This window comes from Heptranchias perlo, chromosome X (genome assembly GCF_035084215.1).
Source record: "Heptranchias perlo isolate sHepPer1 chromosome X, sHepPer1.hap1, whole genome shotgun sequence".
In the NCBI taxonomy this organism is placed as follows: domain Eukaryota; kingdom Metazoa; phylum Chordata; class Chondrichthyes; order Hexanchiformes; family Hexanchidae; genus Heptranchias; species Heptranchias perlo.
This window is the reverse complement of record NC_090370.1, coordinates 12,206,566-12,225,661: the sequence shown is the minus strand read 5'-3', so window position 1 is coordinate 12,225,661 and position 19,096 is coordinate 12,206,566. Positions and strand designations below refer to the sequence as shown.

The following is a 19,096-nucleotide window of genomic DNA, read 5'->3' as shown; positions in this document are numbered from 1 at the left end:
CCTTAATACCTTTGGTTCACAAAAATCTATCAATCTCAGATTTAAAATTAACAATTGAGCTAGCATCAACTGCCGTTTGCGGAAGAGAGTTCCAAACTTCTACCAGCCTTTGCGTGGAGAAGTGTTTCCTAACTTCACTCCTGAAAGTCCTGGCTCTAATTTTTAGGCTATGTCCCCAAGTCCGAGACTCCCCAACCAGCAGAAATAGTTTCTCTCTGTCTACCCTATCAGTTCCCCTTAATATCTTGAAAATCACCTCTTAATCTTCTAAATTCCAGGGAATACAACCTTAGTTTGTGTAATCTCTCCTCGTAATTTAACCCTTGAACATAAGAACAGAAGAAATAGGAACAGGAGAAAGCCATACGGCCCCTCGAGCCTGCTCCACCATTCAATCAGATCATGGCTGATCTTCGACCTCAACTCCACTTTCCTGCCCGATCCCCATATCCCTTGATTCCCCTAGAGTCCAAAAATCTATCCATCTCAGTATCTCAGTATCTCGTTGAATATACTCAACGACTCAGTATCCACAGCCCTCTGGGATAGAGAATTCCAAAGATTCGCGACCTTCTGAGTGAAGAAATTCCTCCTCATTTCAGTCTTAAATGGCCGACCCTTTATCCTGAGACCATGTCCCCTAGTTTTAGACTCTCCAGCCAGGGGAAACAGCCTCTCAGCATCTACCCTGTCAAACCCCCTCAGAATCTTATATGTTTCAATGAGATCACCTCTCATTCTTCTAAACTCCAGAGAATATAGGCCCATTCTACTTAATCTCTTCTCATAGGACAACCCTCTCATCCCAGGAATTAATCTAGTGAACCTTCGTTGCACCGCCTCTAAGGCAAGTCTATTCTTCCTTAGGTAAGGAGACCAAAACTGCACACAATACTCCAAGTGTGGTCTCACCAAAGCCTTGTACACTTGTAGCAAGACTTCCTTATTCTTGTACTCTAACCCCCTTGCAATAAGTGCCAACATATCATTTGCTTTCCTAATTGCTTGCTGTACCTGCATGCCAACTTTCTGGGAGTCACGTACAAGGACACTCAAATCTCTCTGAACACCAACATTTAATAGTTTCTCACCATTTAACAAATATTCCGTTTTTCTATTCTTCCTACCAAAGTGGATAATTTCACATTTCCCCATATTATACTCCATCTGCCACCTTCTTGCCCACTCACTTAACCTGTCTATATCCCTTTGCAGACTCTTTGCGTCCTCCTCACAGCTTACTTTCCCACCTAGCTTTGTATCATCAGCAAACTTGGATACATTACACTCAGTCCCTTCATCTAAGTCATTAATATAGATTGTAAATAGCCGAGGCCCAAGCACCGATCCTTGCGGCACCCCACTAGTTACAGCCTGCCAACCTGAGAATGACCCGTTTATCCCTACTCTGTTTTCTGTTCATTAACCAATCCTCAATCCACGCTAATATATTACCCCCAATCCCATGAGCCCTAATCTTGTGTAACAACCTCTTGTGTGGCACCTTATCAAATGCCTTTTGAAAATCCAAATATATTACATCCACTGGTTCCCCTTTATCTACCCTGCTAGTTACATCCTCAAAAAACTCTAATGAATTTGTCAAACACAATTTCCCTTTCATAAAACTGTGTTGACTGCCTAATGATATTATGATTTTCTAAGTGCCCTGTTACTATGTCCTTAATAATAGATTCTAGCATTTTCCTGATTACTGATGTCAGACTAACTGGCCTGTAGTTCCCCGTTTTCTCCCTCCCTCCTTTCTTGAATAGCGATGTTATATTTGCTACCTTCCAATCCACGGGGACTGTTCCAGAATCTAGAGAATTTTGGAAGATCACAACCAATGCATCCACTATCTCTGCTGCCACTTCTTTTAGAACCTTAGGATGTAGACCATCGACTTTTAGTCCAATTAATTTTTCTGATATTTTTTCTTTACTAATCATAATTACTTTAAGTTCCCCCCTCTCATTAGCCCCTTGGTTCCCCACTATTTCCAATATGTTTTTTGTGTCTTCTACTGTGAAGCCAGATATAAAATATTTGCTTTATGTCTCTGCCATTTCCTTCTGCCCCATTATAATTTCTCCTGTCTCTGCCTCTAAGGGACCCATGTTTACTTTTGCTAATCTCTCCCTTTTTATATACTTGTAGAAGCTCTTACAATCTGTTTTTATATTTCTTGCCAGTTTACTCTAATATTCAATTTTTTCCCTCTTTATCAGTTTCTTGGTCATCCTTTGCTGATTTCTAAAACCCTCCCAATCCTCAGGCTTACTACTCTTTTTGGCAATATTGTAAGCCTCTTCTTTTAATCTAATACTCTCCTTAACTTCTCTAATTAGCCACAGTTGGATCACTTTTCCTGTGGAGTTTTAATTCCTCAAGGGTATGTGTATTTGTTGGGAATTATGAATTATTTCTTTAAATGTTGGTCATTGTTTATCTACCATCATATCTTTTAATCTAATTTCCTAATCTAGCTTAGCCAACTCACCCCTCATACTTACATAATTGGCCTTATTTAAATTTAAGGCCCTAGTTTTGGACTTAACTGAAGTCCAGGTATCATTCTAGTAAATCTCCCTCCAAGGCCAATATATCCTTCCTAAGGTGCAGTGCCCAGAAATGAACACAGTACCCCAGGTGTGGTCTAATCAGGAATTTGATTAGCTGTAGCATAACTTCTACCCCTTGTAGTCTAGTCCTCTAGATATAAAGGCCAGCATTCCATTAGCCTTTTTGATTATTTTCTGGACCTGTCCATGACATTTTAATGATCTATGTACATGGACCTCTAAGTCTCTTTGGACCTCCACTGTTTCGAACTTTTCACCATTTAGAAAGTACTCTGTTCTATCCTTTTTAGATCCAAAGTGGATGACCTCACACTTGCCTACATTGAAATCCATTCGCCACAGTTTTGCCCATTCACTTAATCTATTAATATCTCTCTGTAATGTTATGCTTCCATCTACACTGTTTACAATTTTTGTGTCATCAGCAAACTTGGATATGTGGCTCTCTATCCCGTCATTTGAGTCGTTAATAAATACAGTGAATAGTTGAGGCCCCAACACAGATCCCTGTGGGACACCACTAGTCACATCCTGCCAATTTGAGTACCTGCCCATTATCCCCACTCTCTGTCTCCTGCCGCTCAGCCAATTTCCTAACCAGGTCTATAATTTGCCCTCAATTCCAGCTAGCTAGCAGTCTCTTATGAGTGACTTTATCAAATACTTTCTGAAAGTCCATATAAACAACATCCATAGACATTCCCCTGTCCACTACTTTAGTCACCGCTTCAAAAATTTCAATCAGGTTCGTCAGGCATGACCTACCCTTTACAAATCCATGCTGGCTTTCTCTCATCAGCTGAAAATTTTCAAGGTGTTCAGTCACTCTATCCTTAATTATAGACTCTAGTAATTTCCCAACAACAGATATTAGACTAACTGGTCTATAATTCCGTAGTTTCCCTCACTCACCTTTTTTAAATAGTGGAGTGACATGTACAATTTTCCAATCTAAAGGAACGGTTCCTGAATCTAGAGAACTTTGGAAGATTATAGTTAGGGCATCTGCAATGTGCTCACCTACTTCCTTTAAAATCCTGGGATGGAAATCATCTGATCCTGGGGATTTGTCACTCTTTAGTGCCATTATTTTCTTCATTACTGTTAATTTGCTTACCTTAATTATGGTGAGTCCCCGTCCCTGATTCAAAATTCGTTTCCTTGGGGTGTCTGGCATGCTATCCTCTTCCTCTATTGTAAATACTGACGCAAAGTAATTATTTAACATGTCCGCCATTTCCTTATTTTCATTTACAATATCACCATTATCAGTTTTTAAGGGGCCCACATTGCTCTTGACCACCCTCTTTTTCCTAATATAATTGTAACATTTTTTGTGTTGATTTTGACATCCCTTGCAAATCTCTTTCATACTCCCTTTTTGTAGTGATGTTCTACAGGGATCGGTGCTGGGACCACTGTTGTTCACAATTTACATTAACAATTTGGACTCAGAAGTGTAATTTCAAAATTTGTGGATGACACCAAATCAGGGGGTACGGTTAATACTGAGGAGGACTGTGACAAAATATAGGAACACAAAATAAACTTGCAGAATGGGTGTAATTGGCAAATTAATTTCAATATAGGAACATAGGGGCAGGAGTAGGCCATTCAGCCCCTCGTGCCTGCTCCGCCATTTGATAAGATAATGGCTGATCTGTGATCTAACTCCATGGGCTCGATTTTCGCGTCGGGTTACCTGCGGGTTTCCAGCGGGGGGGCCCCGAAAATCCCGATATCCGGTCACGTGACCGGATCGCGCCGAAATCCCGCCCACTTCCGGGTACCGCGCTGACGTGCGGGGCTGCGCGCGCAAGCCCCGCTGGTGGGAATCCCGCAGGCAATTAAAGCCAGCGGGGTTCCACTTGAGAGTACTTACCTTGCTTGTTGAGGTCAGTTAATGAGCTGAAGCAGCTGTCAAAAGAGGAAGTGTGGGATTTTAGGTTCAAGGCAGTGAGTTTCCCACACTGGGGGAAACAGTCTCTCTCCAACCAGGCGTGTTGCAGCCAGCAGCCTGTGGCAGGTGCCAAGGTGCACTCCACGGGGGAGAGCCCTCACCCACGCAGGAGGCCACCGCGTCACATAGGGCAACCCCTGCCCTCCACCACCCCCCGCCAAGCCAGAGGACAGACCGACACGAAACCGCAGCCCTAGTGCGAGGAACCACCCACCTACCCTGCACAACCCCTCAGACCAACACCTGCCAGGTGGTGCATGGACACCCTCGGAGGACGAACAGCATGACCAGCCCCAGCAGCCTCGCAGTCCACGCCGTCCGCCGCAGAGACGTGGAGCCCCCCAACACGGTGTTGTTGCACGCCCACCTGCACAGCAGGAGGGAGGGCTACCGCAGGGAGAGACGCATCGCAGAGGGCACTACCCTTGCCGCAGGGTCCACAGACCGAGGCGCAGCTCCCCGGACCTCTCCGAGCAGCAGTGCACAGGGAGGCGCAGATTCGCTCGACATGTAGTCGTGGAGATCTGCAGGCTCTTTCATGCCGAGCTGCTCCTGCCTGGCCCCAGCACCAACTGCTTACCTGTCGCTGTCAAAGTCACCACTGCCCTCCACAACTTCTCCTCCGCATCCTTCCAGGGTGCAGCCGGCTACACCGCCGATGTCTCTCAGTCGTCTGCGCGGAAGAGCCCTGCAAATACACCTGCACCTACTCTGCAGTAACACGATGGGTGGCATCAGTGGTGGGTCCTCATAGTGATACCCAGGAGCGGGCATTATTGGACACAACGGACAGGATTCGCGGAGACATGGCAGTGGTGGAGTCAATATAATGTGTGCTGTTTGTTGCTCTGAAATTCAATATAGGTAACACCCAGGACAAACCCTCAGACACCCTTGTGCATCCCCTTCATGCTCACGCCACGTTTGCCTTACGCTGCCTACTGCACATATGTGATGCATGCCCTGTGGCTGCAGCACAGGTGGTGGCAGGTTGAGTGAGGCTGGCCGTGAGGGAGATGCACGAGAGGGTGAGTATGGGATGGAGCAATGAGATTGTATGAGGATTGGGTTGCGTGTTAGTGGCAGGATGAGTACTGGCGAGGTGAGTAGGTGGAGGTAAGATGAGGATGGGGTTTGAGTGGGTATGAAGGGTGATGTGACAGAGTAGTGTTGGCGGTGCCGAAGGAGATGTGGGGTGGGGGCAGTGTTGTGGCAGACGGAGTGTAGGGGAAAGACTTTGTGTTCTCACTGTGGCTGACCTACTGCGGTCATTGCAGCGCCTCCTTCACTGTATGCAGGTGGGCGATATGTTGGTGGCGCAGGTGACCCCCTCTGCCACCTCGAGCCAGGCCTTCTTGGTGGCAGAGGCAGGCCGCTTCCTCCCGCCCGCCGTGGGGAAGATCTGTGTCCTTCCCCCTGGGCTGCTCCATGCTGCAATTTGTTCCATTGGTTGCAGCATCTGTCAGTGGAGGACTGCCCCTTTAACTAGAGAGCCTCCAGCTGACAGATCGTACTGCGCATGCGCAGCCCGCCCGACGCGCAGACCAGCAGCGTGGACCCCGGAGGAGCAGGTAATTGATTCCTATTAGTGGGTTGCCTGCTACGATCGCGCGGCCAACCCACTAATTTCGCCGAGCGTGTTGACCACGCTCCCGGAGGACCACCCGCTGGGAACACGCAGGCCTGCTAAATTCGAGCCCCATATGCCTGCCTTTGGCCCATATCCCTTAATACCTTTGGTTGCCAAAAAGCTATCTATCTCAGATTTAAATTTAGCAATTGAGCTAGTATCAATTGCCGTTTGCAGAAGAGAGTTCCAAACTTCTACCACCCTTTGTGTGTAGAAATGTTTTCTAATCTCGCTCCTGAAAGGTCTGGCTCTAATTTTTAGACTGTGCCCCCTACTCCTAAAATCCCCAACCAGCGGAAATAGTTTCTCTCTATCCACCCTATCTGTTCCCCTTAGTATCTTATAAACTTCGATCAGATCACCCCTTATCCTTCTAAACTCTAGAGAATACAACCCCAATTTGTGTAATCTCTCCTCGTAACTTAACCCTTGAAGTCCGGGTATCATTCTAGTAAACCTACGCTTCACTCCCTCCAAGGCCAATATGTCCTTCCGAAGGTTCGGTGCCCAGAACTGCTCACAGTACTCCAGGTGCAGTCTAACCAGGGTTTTGTATAGCTGCAGCATAACTTCTGCCCCCTTGTACTCTAGATATAAAGGCCAGTATTCCATTAGCCTTATTGATTATTTTCTGCACCTGTTCATGACACTTCAATGATCTGTGTACCTGAACCCCTAAGTCCCTTTGGACATCCATTGTATTTAACTTTTTACCATTTAGAAAGTACCCTGCTCTATCCTTTTTTGATCCAAAGTGGATGACCTCACATTTGTCTACATTGAATTCCATTTGCCGCAGTTTTGCCCATTCACCTAATCTATCAATATCGCTTTATAATTTTATGTTTTCATCTGCACTGCTTACAAAGCCACCAATCTTTGTGTCATTGGCAAACTTAGATATGAGACTTTCTATGCCTTCATCTAAGTCGTTAATAAATATTGTGAATAATTGAGGCCCCAAGACAGATCCCTGCGGGACTCCACCAGTCACATCCTGCCAATATGAGTACCTACCCATTATCCCTACTCTCTGTGGCTATATAGATAAGTGTGAGGTATTACATTTTAGTAGGAAGAATAAGGGGGCCACATACTGCTTGGATATTATGAGTCCGAATGGGGTAGAGGAACAGAGGGATCTGGGGGTACAGATACACAAATCACTAAAAGTAGAGACGCAGGATAATAAGGTCATAAAAAAAGCAAACCTAGCACTGGGGTTCATTTCTAGAGGGATAGAATTGAAAAGCAGAGAAGTTATATTAAACTTGTATAGAACCTTGGTTAGACCACACTTGGAGTACTGCGAACAGGTCTGGTCTCCATATTATAAAAAGGATATAGAGGCACTGGAGAAAGTGCAAAAAAGATTGACTAGGATGATACCAGAACTGAGAGGTTTTACCAATCGGGAAAGGTTGAGCAGGCTGGGGCTTTTTTCTCTAGAAAAGAGAAGGCTGAGGGGTGACCTGATAGAGGTCTTTAAGATTATAAAAGGGTTTGATAGGGTAGACGTAGAGAGGATGTTTCCAATTGCTGGGGAGACCAGAACTAAGGGCCATAAATATAAGATAGTCACTAATAAATTGAATAGGGAATTCAGGAGAAACTTCCTTACCCAGAGAGTGGTGAGAATGTGGAACTCGCTACCACAAGGAGTAGTTGAGGCGACTAGCTTAGATGCATTTAAGGGGAAGCTAGATAAACACATGAGGGAGAAAAGGACTAGAAGGATATGCTGATAGGGTTAGTTGAATTAGAGAGGGAGGAGGCTCCTGTGGAGCATAAACACCGGCACGGACCTGTTGGGCTGAGTGCCCTGTTTCTGTGCTGTACATTCTATGTAATTATATGTAACCTCCAATTCCATGTGCTTTCATTATTGCTAATAATCTCTTGTGCAGAATCTTATCGAATGCCTTCTGGAAGTCCACATAGACAACATCCACAGACACTCCCCTATCCACCATGTTAGTGACCTCCTCAAAAATTTCAACTAAATTAGTCAGACATGACCGACCCGTCACAAATCCATGCCGAATCTCTTTGATCAACTGATATTTGTCCAAGTGCTCAGTCACCGTGGGGGTAATTTTAACCCCCAAGAATGGATGGGTTGGGGGCTGGGGTGGCAGCAAAAATGGTTGATTTTTGGAGCAGGACCGCATCCCGGCTCCAACACGCCCACTTCCGGGTTTAAACCCAGGATCCGCGCGCAACAGAAAGCCGGAAGTCCCGTCCCCACTTAAAGCCGGCAGGCCGATACTTAAAGGGGCAACGTACCTCATTGAAATAATTGAGGAACCTAATTGTTTGTGTATTAGAAATGTCAAACAAATTGTTCAGGTTTCCCATTGTTTCTGATTCACATCAAGTGAAAGCAGACGGGAAGGGCTGGATCCATGAGGTGAGTGTCTTTATTGCCCTGCTTTTGGACCAGGAGGAGCAGGAGTGCTTCATCCAGGTTTAAGAAGCTCACCTGGAGTGATCGGACCTCCGCGATTAGCTGACCCCCTCCCCCCACTGATGGTGGATCCCCCCAATCTTCTCCATGTCCCCCCACCTCTGATTTCTTCCACGGCCCATGATTTCTCCCTCCCCCCTCTCTGATTCACAGCTCCTTTCCCTTCCGACAGGCAGCCAGCCTGACAATCTGGCTACCTGGTGCATGGGAAACCCAGAAGCACAAATACTCACCTTCAATTGAGTTGCGATCGCAGATTGCGACGCATTCATTTGGCTTCCGGGTTCCCCACGTGAATATCTACAGAAGCGCTGGGTTCCTGGCTCCGAGCTAAAATCATGCCCCATGTCTCTGATGATAGATTCATGTACCTGCCCCACAATTGATGTTAAGCTGACGGGTCTCTAGTTACCGGGTTTCTCCCTCCCTCCCTTTGAAGTGCAGTCACTGGCGTTATGTAGGTAAATGCAGCAGCCATTTTAAACAAGCAAGATCATTAGGGATGATCACCAGATGGAAGGTCTGATGATAGTCCTCACAGGAATATTACTGCCATAAATGCATGTTCTTTCATACCCTAGCTCGACACATAAATGCAGAGTCACATTTGCAATTTTCCAATCCAAAGGCACAATTCCTGAATCTAGGGAGCTTTGGAAAATTATTATTAATGCACCTGCAATTTCCTCACTTATTTTTTAATACCCTAGGGTGGAAACCATCAGGTCCTGGAGATTTGTCTACCTTAAGTCCCATTATTTTCTCCATTATTGTTTTTATTAAACTTATATTAAATCCACAAAGTTCATCCCCTTGATTTATTTTTAAGTCCCCTTGTACCGCTGGTATTTTGTCCTCTTCCTCCATTGTGAAAACAGATACAAGGTACTCATTTAACAATGCCATTTCCTTATTATCCATTAAAGTCTGCCATTTCCTTATTATCCATTAAAGTCTTGCCTGATTCTGTCTTTAATGGGCCTACATTTCCCCTTTCTCTTAATATATTTATAGAAACTTTTGTTGTTAGCATTGAGATCTCTTGCAAAGTTTTTTGTCATATTGCCTTTTTTCAGCTCTTATTAGTTTCTTTGTATCTTTTTGTTGCTTTTTAGAGTTCTCCCAGTCCACTGAATTTTCACTTTTCCTTGCATTTGTGTAAGACTTTTCTTTCAGCTTGACACTGTCTCTTACCTCAGTTATTGACCAAAATTGCTTGACTACACGAGTCAAGTCTTTCGCTTTTAGGGGTATGAACTAGTTTTGTATTGAACCGAACATGTCTTCGAATGCTTCCCACTGTTTGTCTGTAGGTTTACCCAATATCCTGAGATGAGAATCACAGGAACTGACGGTGGGAAAGATTGAAAGGGCCGGAGGTTACACCAGGGGAATGGAACCAACACCAAGTACATATCTTCTGCTGCACATTGTAGTTGTTCTTAAGCTAATTTAAGGGTTAAGTCATGGCAGGAGATCCCGGCGCCGTGTCATGTTCCTCTTGTGGGATGTGGGAATTCAGGGCTCCTTCCTGTATCTCTGATTCCTTCACCTGCGGGAAGTGTGTCCAGCTGCAGCTATTGTTTGACCGCTTGACGGCTCTGGAGCTGCGGATGGACTCACTTTGGAGCATCCGCGATGCTGAGAAAGTCGTGGATAGCACGTTCAGTGAGTTGGTCACACCGCAGATAAAAATTACTGAGGGAGATAGTGAATGGGTGACCAACAGACAGAGGAAGAGTAGGAAGGCAGTGCAGGGGTCCCCTGCGGTCATCTCCCTCCAAAACAGGTATACCGTTTTGGATACTGTTGGCGGAGATGGCTCACCAGGGGAAGGTGGCAGTGGCCAGGTTCATGGCACCGTGGCTGGCTCTGCTGCACAGGAGGGCAGGAAAAAGAGTGGCAGAGCTATAGTGATAGGGGACTCGATTGTAAGGGGAATAGACAGGCGTTTCTGCGGACGCAACCGAGACTCCAGGATGGTATGTTGCCTCCCTGGTGCAAGGGTCAAGGATGTCTCGGAGCGGCTGCAGGACATTCTGGAGGGGGAGGGTGAACAGCCAGTTGTCGTGGTGCATATAGGCACCAACGATATAGGTAAAAAACAGGATGAGGTCCTACAAGCTGAATTTAGGGAGTTAGGAGTTAAACTAAAGAGTAGGACCTCAAAGGTAGTAATCTCAGGATTGCTACCAGTGCCACGGGTTAGTCAGAGTAGGAATGACAGGATAGCTAAGATGAATACGTGGCTTGAGAGATGGTGCAAGCTGGAGGGATTCAAATTCCTGGGCCATTGGAACCGGTTCTGGGGGAGGTGGGACCAGTACAAATTGGACGGTCTGCATCTGGGCAGGACTGGAACCAATGTCCTAGGGGGAGTGTTTGCCAGTGCTGTTGGGGAGGGTTTAAACTAATGTGGCAGGGGGTTGGGAACCGATGCAGGAAGTCAGTGGGAAATAAAGTGGTGACAGAAACAAAAGGCAGTAAGGGAGAGTGTACAGAACATGACCGGACAGATGGTCTGAGAAAGCAGGGCAAAGACCAAGGGAAGTCTAGATTAAACTGCATTTATTTCAATGCAAGAAGTCTGATGGGCAAGGCAGATGAACTCAGGGCATGGATGGGTACATGGGACTGGGATGTTATAGCTATTACTGAAACATGGCTAAGGGAGGGGCAGGACTGGCAGCTCAATGTTCCAGGGTACAGATGCTATAGGAAAGATAGAGCAGGAGGTAAGAGAGGAGGGGGAGTTGCGTTCTTGATTAGGGAGAACATCACGGCAGTAGTGAGAGGGGATAGATCCGAGGGTTCGCCCACTGAGTCCATATGGGTAGAACTGAAAAATAAGAAGGGAGAGATCACTTTGATAGGATTGTACTACAGACCCCCAAATAGTCAACGGGAAATTGAGGAGCAAATATGTAAGGAGATTACAGACAGCTGCAAGAAAAATAGGGTGGTAATAGGAGGGGACTTTAACTTTCCCAACATTGACTGGGACAGCCATAGCATTAGGGGCTTGGATGGAGAGAAATTTGTTGAGTGTATTCAGGAGGAATTTCTCATTCAGTATGTGGATGGCCCGACTAGAGAGGGGGCAAAACTTGACCTCCTCTTGGGAAATAAGGAAGGGCAGGTGACAGAAGTGTTAGTGAGGGATCACTTTGGGACCAGTGATCATAATTCCATTAGTTTTAAGATAGCTATGGAGAAGGATAGGTCTGGCCCAAAAGTTAAAATTCTAAATTGGGGAAAGGCCAATTTTGATGGTATTAGACAGGAACTTTCAGAAGTTGATTGGGAGAGTCTGTTGGCAGGCAAAGGGACGTCTGGTAAGTGGGAGGCTTTCAAAAGTGTGTTAACCAGGGTTCAGGGTAAGCACATTCCTTATAAAGTGAAGGGCAAGGCTGGTAGAAGTAGGGAACCTTGGATGACTCGGGAGATTGAGGCCCTAGTCAAAAATAAGAAGGAGGCATATGACATGCATAGGCAGCTGGGATCAAGTGGATCCCTTGAAGAGTATAGAGATTGCCGGAGTAGAGTTAAGAGAGAAATCAGGAGGGCAAAAAGGGGATATGAGATTGCTTTGGCAGATCAGGCAAAGGTGAATCCAAAGAGCTTCTACAAATACATAAAGGGCAAAAGGGTAACTAGGGAGAGAGTAGGGCCTCTTAAGGATCAACAAGGTCATCTATGTGCGGAACCACAAGAGATGGGTGAGATCCTGAATGAATATTTCACATCGGTATTTACGGTTGAGAAAGGCATGGATGTTAGGGAACTTGGGGAAATAAATAGTGATGTCTTGAGGAGTGTACATATTACAGAGAGGGAGGTGCTGGAAGTCTTAACGCGCATCAAGGTAGATAAATCTCCGGGACCTGATGAAATGTATCCCAGGACGTTATGGGAGGTTAGGGAGGAAATTGCGGGTCCCCTAGCAGAGATATTTGAATCATCCACCGCTACAGGTGAGGTGCCTGAAGATTGGAGGGTAGCAAATGTTGTGCCTTTGTTTAAGAAGGGCGGCAGGGAAAAGCCTGGGAACTACAGACCAGTGAGCCTGACATCTGTAGTGGGTAAGTTGTTAGAGGGTATTCTGAGGGACAGAATCTACAGGCATTTGGAGAGGCAGGGACTAATTAGGAACAGTCAGCATGGTTTTGTGAGAGGAAAATCATGTCTCACGAATTTGATTGAGTTTTTTGAAGGGGTAACCAAGAAGATAGATGAGGGCTGTGCAGTAGACGTGGTCTACATGGACTTCAGCAAAGCATTTGACAAGGTACCGCATGGTAGGTTGTTACATAAGGTTAAATCTCATGGGATCCAAGGTGAGGTAGCCAATTGGATACAAAATTGGCTTGACGACAGAAGACAGAGGGTGGTTGTCGAGGGTTGTTTTTCAAACTGGATGCCTGTGTCCAGCGGTGTGCCTCAGGGATCGGTGCTGGGTCCGCTGTTATTTGTTATTTATATTAATGATTTGGATGAGAATTTAGGAGGCATGGTTAGTAAGTTTGCAGATGACACCAAGATTGGTGGCATTGTGGACAGTGAAGAAGGTTATCTAGGATTGCAACGGGATCTTGATAAATTGGGCCAGTGGGCCGATGAATGGCAGATGGAGTTTAATTTAGATAAATGTGAGGTGATGCATTTTGGTAGATCGAATCGGGCCAGGACCTACTCCGTTAATGGTAGGGCGTTGGGGAGAGTTATAGAACAAAGAGATCTGGGAGTACAGATTCATAGCTCCTTGAAAGTGGAGTCACAGGTGGATAGGGTGGTGAAGAAGGCATTCAGCATGCTTGGTTTCATTGGTCAGAACATTGAATGCAGGAGTTGGGATGTCTTGTTGAAGTTGTACAGGGCATTGGTGAGGCCACACTTGGAGTACTGTGTACAGTTCTGGTCACCCTATTATAGAAAGGATATTATTAAACTAGAAAGAGTGCAGAAAAGATTTACTAGGATGCTACCGGGACTTGATGGTTTGACTTACAGGGAGAGGTTAGACAGACTGGGACTTTATTCCCTGGAGAGTAGGAGGTTAAGGGGTGATCTTATAGAAGTCTATAAAATAATGAGGGGCATAGATAAGGTCGATAGTCAAAATCTTTTCCCAAAGGTAGGGGAGTCTATAACGAGGGGGCACAGATTTAAGGTGAGAGGGGAGAGATACAAAAGGATCCAGAGGGGCAATTTTTTCACTCAAAGGGTGGTGAGTGTCTGGAACGAGCTGCCAGAGGCAGTAGTAGAGGCGGGTACAATTTTGTCTTTTAAAAAGCATTTGGACAGTTACATGGGGAAGATGGGTATCGAGGGATATGGGCCAAGTGCAGGCAATTGGGACTAGGTTAGTGGTATAAACTGGGCGACATGGACATGTTGGGCCGAAGGGCCTGTTTCCATGTTGTAACTTCTATGATTCTATGATTCTATCTCAACATTTGGACGAGGTGTTAAAACTTAAGGTCCCGCCTGGCTTTTCTGGTTGTTCAGCTAGATGGTAAGGATGGCATTATCTGAAGAGAAGAGCAAGGAGTTCTCCCAGTGGCACTGCCAACATTCCTCCCTCATCCATCTCATGGATCTCGCTTTTTAAAAATGGCATGACACCAGAGACTGCACCTCAAGTTAATTCATTGTGTATTAAGTACTTTGAGATGCTTCTGAGATATGGTAAGGGAGCTGTGTAAATGGAAGCCTTTTTTATGTGCATGCTTTCTTTAGGTCAAGCATTAAGACATTAGTCCAATTAGTCCATTGACCATAAACTTAACTGGACCAGCCATATAAATACCATGGCTACAAGAGCAGGTCAGAGGCTGGGTATTCTGCGGCGAGTGACTCACCTCCTGACTCCCCAAAGCCTTTCCACCATCTACAAGGCACAAGTCAGGAGTGTGATGGAATACTCTCCACTTGCCTGGATGAGTGCAGCTCCAACAACACTCAAGAAGCTCGACACCATCCAGGACAAAGCAGCCCACTTGATTGGCACCCCATCCACCACCCTAAACATTCACTCCCTTCACCACCGGTGCACTGTGGCTGCAGTGTGTACCATCCACAGGATACACTGCAGCAACTCGCCAAGGCTTCTTCGACAGCACCTCCCAAACCCACGACCTCTACCACCTAGAAGGACAAGGGCAGCAGGCACATGGGAACAACACCACCTGCACGTTCCCCTCCAAGTCACACACCATCCCGACTTGGAAATATATCACCGTTCCTTCATCGTCGCTGGGTCAAAATCCTGGAACTCCCTTCCTAACAGCTCTGTGGGAGAACCTTCACCACACGGACTGCAGCAGTTCAAGAAGGCGGCTCACCACCACCTTCTCAAGGGTAATTAGGGATGGGCAATAAATGCTGGTCTTGCCAGCGACGCCCACATCCCATGAACGAATGAAAAAAGAAGTCTGATTTGGCTGGGCCTGCAATGTGGTCGATGAGTGGTGGTTCAGGCTGTAATTAGCATTGAGATTAGCATATGCTGAAGAGTAAATTGAAATTATATTTATGTTCTTATTTGGAGTTGTGTTATTTAAAGAACAGGAAAGCAGACCAGGGGAAAAGAAATTCTCCCGATGGCGTTTACCTTCTGTCATTATCATTGATTAACTAGCACAACAAGTCTTGCTTCATTCAGCTTTAAAATTATTGCTTAATTTACAACAGGGTTTTAACCAGGAAGTTGCAAGCTTGTGCAGTACTGGGATCGTCCACAGTACTGAACAGACGGGAAGGTTTCACTGAAGGGTTTCCTTCTTTTGCTGTGTGGTTCAACGCACTTTATATTCCAGCTCTCCTTAAAGAGCGAGAATATGGGAGAAACTTAAAGAGCAACGACTCGGAAGCAGAGTTGGAGGCTTGGGAAAGCAAGAATTTGCTGTGGAAACACTGGAGGATAACAAGCAGGTACAAAGTATGTCTGAAATTAAGACTAGTGTTCTGGTACAGAGAATTTCAACCAGTTAACAAAACCTCTTTAAAAGATGTAGTTAGCAGATGTAAATTGACAGCAGATTGTTCCTTATTTTATATTGTTCCTTATGTTTTAATTGCCTGTTAATTGACTTGTTTGCCTGTTTAAATGATACTTAAAACAAATATTACGAATGTAGGAACATTTGCGTGTAATAAATCTATGAAGTTAAAATAAAAAGTACTTTCCCTTCCCTGGACATTTTTTTTTGTTTAATTGGAAGCTGTGGTTTGCAAAATTCGTTTCACGTCTGCATTTACCTGTCGTGACAGGGCGTGCGTTCACGGCAATCATTTCCCTCTTAGTTCTTGAGTTCCTGATCTCAGGTACATCATTAAGGGGCGAGCACCAGCCGCACGGTCTGATGATAGTCCTACCAGGGAGGATAAGCCAGCAGCGCAAATTGCTGGGGCTGCTCCCGTTAATCAGTAAGCGAATGACCACGGACCAGCAGCGGTTAGCAAGGTCTTGAAGTAATCAGAAAGAACTCTCATTTATCTGGCACCTTTCACATCCTCAGGATGCCCCAAAGCGCTGTCATGTCCAGTGGATTACTTTTTGAATCGCAGTCACTGGCAGTGGCCAATTTGTGCACAGCAAGATCCCACAAACAAGAAATGAGATGAATGGTGTTGGCTGGGACACTGGGAGAAATCCCTGCTCTTCTAAAGGGTCTTTTATGCCCACTCAGACAGGCAGGGCCTCAGTTTAACATCTCACCTGAAAGATGCAACCTCAAACAAGGCGAGAATGACTAGATTAGTTGCTCAAGACTGCAAGTGACATTTAAACCTTCTGACTCACAGACTAGTCATTTAGTCATAAGGTTGTGGTATCAAGCAGATCCTACAGTCTTGGTACATTTGCCCAAACTGCATCAGTACCATGTTGTCAGCTTAACAGGAATAATGTTTTATGTTGGCTCCCAACATCGACTGCCTGGCTTCTTTCAGGATTATTTCAAGAAAAGCAGGAGGACACATTTCAAAAGCTTTATTCAAGTAAAGTTTACGTTAGAGTTTTTTTTTAAAAAGAACCTGTGTGTCTGAAAGAGAGAGCAGAATGAGACTTCAAATATGGCAGAGTTTCACTCCCTTCACCACCGGCGCACTGTGGCTGCAGTGTGTACCATCCACAGGATGCACTGCAGCACCTCCCAAACCCGCGACCTCTACCACCTAGAAGGACAAGAGCAGCAGGCACATGGGAACAACACCACCTGTACGTTCCCCTCCAAGTCACACACCATCCCGACTTGGAAATATATCGCCGTTCCTTCATCGTAGCTGGGTCAAAATCCTGGAACTCCCTTCCTAACAGCAGCTGTGGGAGAACCTTCATCACACAGACTGCAGCGGTTCAAGAAGGCGGCTCACCACCACCTTCTCGAGGGCAATTAGGGATGGGCAATAAATGTCCCTGAGGGAGAGAGATGGTCATACACTGTCCCATCATTTACATTTATTCACTATTTACATAAAATTTGTTTATACAATTGCTATGGATGAGTAAAATTTGAATTATTTGCTGCGGGAGGCTCCTTATTTATATATATTAACCTGATCACAACGTAGACCGTTTTGTTTTCTGAGGTAATTTCAGGAAGTGCTTGGGGCTGACAGGCAGTTAGGCCAATTTACAAAGGATATTGGTAGGGAGAACCATGCCAAGAGATACAAAAATCTCTGACTTAATTTTGTTTATTGAACCATGTGTTTATTTACAATTCTGAGAGGCGGAGACACAGAGTGCTAACTAATGTATTTACGCAGCTGTGACACTTATTTAAGGAATGTAGTGCCTCCCTCGGAACCAAACACAATTCAACGTGATTCAATTGAATTCAATGTTTGCAAAGATTGAGTAGAAACATACACACCAGACCTCCACCCCGACCCACGCAGCTGACACACCCCAAGAATCCACCACTGAGTCAAACTCCACATTCCACCACTCTCTCCACTGCCCAGTTCTGCCAACCCTCGGGGTCCCCTCCACAGTTCCCACGTGCTATAGGACACTCCACTGCACTGCCAAACCTCAGCACCCCTATTCCAGTGACAGCAAACCTCCTATTGCTACGAAACACTATGACTCTTACCCCTCCTCAGTACTGCTAAACACCAGGTACTTACCTCCGACCTGAATTATTTTGCATACCATCTTAATGTATATTCTCAGCATTCAAAATGTACGGGATAAAAATTAAATATATTGGCAAAGGAAAATATATAAAATAAAGGCCTAACACACAAATTTAAGAATAATTAAGATTGTTTTCACAGAAAAGTGAACAGTTATGCAATTGAATCTCCAAAATACCAATAAAAACAGAATTTGGCTTATCATGGCCCTCAAAACACATTGGGGTAAATTTTAACATCCCAGTGTGATCTCAGCAAGGGGGGGGTCAATGCATGCATGGGAAACCCGGAAAAAATGTTTGTGCCTTTTCGCGACTTAATTGAAGGCCCTTAATGTGGCTGCAGGGTTTTGCATCTGCAGTCCAAGCAGAGGGCATACTACGAACCCGACTGATGTGCTGGGACCTGGATTATTTAAAGGGCCATTGCAACCATGGGTTTTGAGGGAGAAAGGAGTAATTTAAGGAGATGGAGCAGCAGGCGAGGAGGCCAGCACCCCGGTTCAGTGACTCTTTGCTGGAGCTGGTGTGAGGAGCAGGCAGCAAATATTGTTTTTTTTTATTTGTTCATGGGATGTGGGTGTCGCTGGCGAGGCCGGCATTTATTGCCCATCCCTAATTGCCCTCAAGAAGGTGGTGGTGAGCCGCCTTCTTGAACCGCTGTAGTCTGTGTGGTGAAGGTTCTCCCACAGCTGCTGTTAGGAAGGGAGTTCCAGGATTTTGACCCAGGTTTTGGGAGGTGCTGTCGAAGAAGCCTTGGCGAGTTGCTGCAGTGCATCCTGTGGATGGTACACACTGCAGCCACAGTGCGCCGATGGTGAAGGGAGTGAATGTTTAAGGTGGTGGATGGGGTGCCAATCAAGCGGGCTGCTTTGTCCTGGATGGTGTTGAGCTTCTTGAGTGTTGTTGGAGCTGCACTCATCCAGGCAAGTGGAGAGTATTCCATCACACTCCTGACTTGTGCTTTGTAGATGGTGGAAAGGCTTTTGGGAGTCAGGAGGTGAGTCACTCGCCACAGAATACCCAGCCTCTGACCTGCTCTTGTAGCCACAGTATTTTTGTGGCTGGTCCAGTTAACTTTCTGGTCAATGGTGACCCCCAGGATGTTGATGGTGGGGGATTTGGCGATGGAATACCGTTGAATGTTAAGGGGAGGTGGTTAGACTCTCTTGTTGGAGATGGTCATTGCCTGGCACTTGTCTGGCGTGAATGTTATTTGCCACTTATCAGCCCAAGCCTGGATGTTGTCCAGGTCTTGCTGCACGTGGGCATGGACTGCTTCATTATCTGAGGGGTTGCGAATGGAACTGA

General features: G+C 45.7%; 1 protein-coding gene and 1 long non-coding RNA gene across 3 annotated transcripts in view; one reads left to right on the top strand and one right to left on the bottom strand.

The window, feature by feature from the left end:
- LOC137307282 (uncharacterized) overlaps positions 1-16,058 on the bottom strand; it is a 132,248-nt gene extending 116,190 nt beyond the window's left edge. The window contains exon 1 of the long non-coding RNA XR_010959094.1: positions 15,903-16,058. This is a non-coding gene — a long non-coding RNA (uncharacterized lncRNA). The remainder of the gene's footprint in view (positions 1-15,902) is intronic.
- Positions 15,258-19,096, top strand: part of LOC137307280 (beta-1,4 N-acetylgalactosaminyltransferase 1-like) — an 80,258-nt gene continuing 76,419 nt past the window's right edge. The window contains exon 1 of one of the 2 annotated variants that reach the window (XM_067976728.1): positions 15,258-15,582. The gene's annotated coding sequence lies outside the window, so the exon portion shown is untranslated. The remainder of the gene's footprint in view (positions 15,583-19,096) is intronic. The other variant, XM_067976727.1, reaches the window with a different exon arrangement.